The sequence below is a fragment of the Octopus bimaculoides genome, chromosome 28 (genome assembly GCF_001194135.2).
Source record: "Octopus bimaculoides isolate UCB-OBI-ISO-001 chromosome 28, ASM119413v2, whole genome shotgun sequence".
In the NCBI taxonomy this organism is placed as follows: domain Eukaryota; kingdom Metazoa; phylum Mollusca; class Cephalopoda; order Octopoda; family Octopodidae; genus Octopus; species Octopus bimaculoides.
In genome coordinates this window covers 2,759,803-2,763,108 of record NC_069008.1, presented here as the reverse complement: position 1 = coordinate 2,763,108, position 3,306 = coordinate 2,759,803, and the positions used below count along the sequence as shown (strand labels likewise).

At 36.8% G+C, this 3,306-nt stretch overlaps 1 long non-coding RNA gene across 2 annotated transcripts; it reads right to left on the bottom strand.

The window, feature by feature from the left end:
* Nucleotides 1–278: 278 nt before the first annotated feature.
* Nucleotides 279–2,510, bottom strand: LOC128251144 (uncharacterized). 2 transcript variants are annotated; one of them, XR_008266997.1, is made up of 2 exons: nt 2,436–2,510; nt 279–1,246 (listed from the first exon to the last, which is right to left on the bottom strand). It is a non-coding gene; the product is annotated as an uncharacterized LOC128251144 (long non-coding RNA). The 2 variants fall into 2 exon arrangements; XR_008266998.1 differs by having other exon boundaries at nt 2,440–2,510.
* Nucleotides 2,511–3,306: the final 796 nt, after the last annotated feature.

The following is a 3,306-nucleotide window of genomic DNA, read 5'->3' as shown; positions in this document are numbered from 1 at the left end:
AAGAAAGTCTGGACAAATTTTTATGAGATATCGGATAAAGCCTTATCATGGCAGGACGCAGAAAGAAAAAAGAAACAACTCCATCTAACCATTTCATAAAAAGAAAGTTAAACGAAACCAAATCACGCTGAAAGATGGCACCACAGTATAGCTACAGCCTATGGCTTAAACCAGTGGAAAAAATTATATATACCCGCCAACCCTCACACAGGTATATACATACACACATACATACATACATACATACACAAAATGCACGTAATATAAAAAACACAAAATTTAAGATATTGACGATAGTTTTATTCACATTTCAGTTTAAAATCTTTTTACATTACAGTTTAAAATCTTTTATCTAGCATCAAAATCAAGGTTTGTAAGAGAAAACCATAACTGCTAAAATGAAAATTTTAAAAAAATTTCTTAACCAGCTTCGAAATGGTCGACGAAAAATTCAAAATGTGGGTAAGAAATTTTTCAAACCAATCTGGACTGTTGTCTCAGACGAAAAAAAAAAAAAAAAGACTATTACTCGAAATATTGTACAAGTTATTTTAATTTACCTTTACGTAAAAGATTAAACATGTAAAATGCATCATGCTACACAATGCATAGTGAAGCATATATACATTGTATGTGTATTCATGTAAAATAACTGAGAATTTAAGTGGTGGTTTGAATATCTGTACTAATGAACATCAGACCAAACTAATTGATAAAGTGAACCGGTCACGATTTATCGTTCCGGTTTCAACACACATGCATTTCCGCAACACTGTATCTAGGTTACATTTGTGGAAGTACGTTTAGAAACAAAAACAGTTTACGTTTAAACAAAATGTCGATATGTGATATAGAGATATCGTATTTACATAGCGGGCAACGCCGAGCAAACAGCGAGGATTAGAGATTTCCGGTTCAATAACGATTGCAGCAACTGCGGTTTTTGTGATGGTAACACGTTTTTCTGTACCAGCATTCCATGTTGGTCCGAACACAGGTCGCAGTGTGATCTCCATCATCAAATTATTAAGAGATCAATTGTGAGAACGTTCCACTATCTCCATGTCAACATAGATTTTAATTTTTCACGAATATTCGAAAAGTGGCGATGACACTGCTTTTGAAAACGATCTATCACCGTCTTAAGGTCACTGAAGGCAGAACGAATCCACGAAAACTCCATTTTCTAATGATGTTAGATGTGTACTCAATACAGAAAATCTAACGTAGAGATGTTGCTGGCAACCTAAAATTAAAAAGAAAAAGTTTAAATGATTCGTTTCCGTTTGACCTTTCGAGTATGGAGAAATTGAAAACAGAGGAGGATGCGCTTTTTTAATTGCAGGAGAAGTGGGATTATCCTTAAAAGAGAAAAAAAGTTATGCACAAAACGACAGATGAAGAGGCTTCGCGGGAAATTTTACTGGCAGTGCTCCTAAAAAGGATGCCATGAATATGTGTCTACCAGAAAAGATAGATGGCTGGAAGGTGACACCCTCTTAGGGCTACACTGTTTTTACTTTATTTGTGGGCCACGGAATTAACTTCTGTTCCGTTTGCGTTGAAGAACTGGGGAGGAGTCACTGCACAGTTGTAAATGAAAATGGCTATGTTCGTGAAATATATACGGAGGAGCTGTTCTGCAACCCAATTCAAATAGGCGGTCCTAGGATGACGGTTTCATCTCTCAGTCTTTTCAAGGTGTAAATACAACCGTGGAAGAGTGCTCAGATGAACAGTGATTTTTCGGAGGAGTGGGTCGCGATATCAGACAGGTATTTCCTTACGAGATGCCGTATCAGAATAGCGGCTCAGTTTTGTGTGAGATTTGTAGAAGGCCTACTTTCACTTTCTGTAAATTAGTTATGACTTTCGACAGAACAGTGAACCACATTGCTGAGTTTATTAACTCGAAAGATGATACCCACACTCAAATAAAAAGCGCAAGGACCCCGAGTAAAAACGAGGGAAGAAACGATGACACTGTCAGACCAACCGTTTCATGGTGAACTCGTATGTTTGTGAGTTTATGTGCCGCAGGAGGTACGAAAATCCCAATTTGATAAACTCTTAGAGTTTATCAAACTGAGGTCTTCGAATTTTCTCTACATGAACTGAACTATAATAGTATAGAGTACAGTTTGTTTAATAAAAAAAATTAGCTTGTCTAATAAGAAATCCGAGATAAAAAGAATGCGGAAGCTAGCACTGACGGTAAAAATCAAATTTTAAACCTTTGTAACACGTTTCTAAAATTATTCTGAAACAATAAAAAAATAAAAAAAAAATAAAAAAACCAAGACAATGTGAAAATTTACAAATTTGAAAATTTTCACTTAATTTTTAAAAATTCAAACTGTGATACCAACGGAAAAGACCCACAGAAACTGTTATATTAATTAGTCATTGGGTCGGTAAAGAGAAATGGAACATACATACATGTTCAGCTAACACATCGTGACTATTCAAATCGAAATTATATTTACAAGAGCAACAAGGAAAACGCCAACTGCAATAAAGAGGTGTATATACAAGCACAATAATATAGTAATAAATTTTATAATATATTAACAGCTTTGCTGATGTACCCTAACAAGGAGTTCGCATCAGTCTTTTACACTGGTTAAAAAACAAATTTACAGACATTCTGTAATGCAGTACAACACAAAATTACAGACAGTTAAGGTAAATACAGGTTTAATATTTTATTTCGATCTTTAGGCTGCGGCCATTACACACACACACGGAAAAAAAGAATCCTCGAACGCTAGTAGCGTCCTTATATCTTGTATTATTAACGATGAAGAGAATCTGAACTTCGCATACGAAGGGAATGATCATTATATATGTAAGTACGCAAAGTAACAAGGTGCCAGAATGGTTATCCCACCAGGAAAATGTTTAGTGGCATTTCGTCCGTCTTTATGTTCTGAAGTCAAATTCCGCTCAGGTCGACACACAGTACCAGTAGAATATTGAGGGTTGATGTCACCGAACTTGTTGCCTCCTCCGAAACTGCTAACCTTCTGCCAAAATTTGAAATCAATGGCAGTGTGGTAAGAAGCCGACTTCCCAACTACATGGTTCCGGGTTCAGTCCCACTGCGTGGTACCTTGGGAAAGTGTCTTCTACTTTCGCCTTGGGCCGACTAAAAAAAACTGTGAGCGGGTTTTGCAGGCGGAAACAAAGAAGCCCGTGGCATAATGGATATGAGAGAGAGAGAGGGGTGTCTTTGCGTTTGTCCTATCACCGCCGTCTGACATCCGATGTTGGTGTATTTATGTCCTTGTAACTTCACGGTTCGGC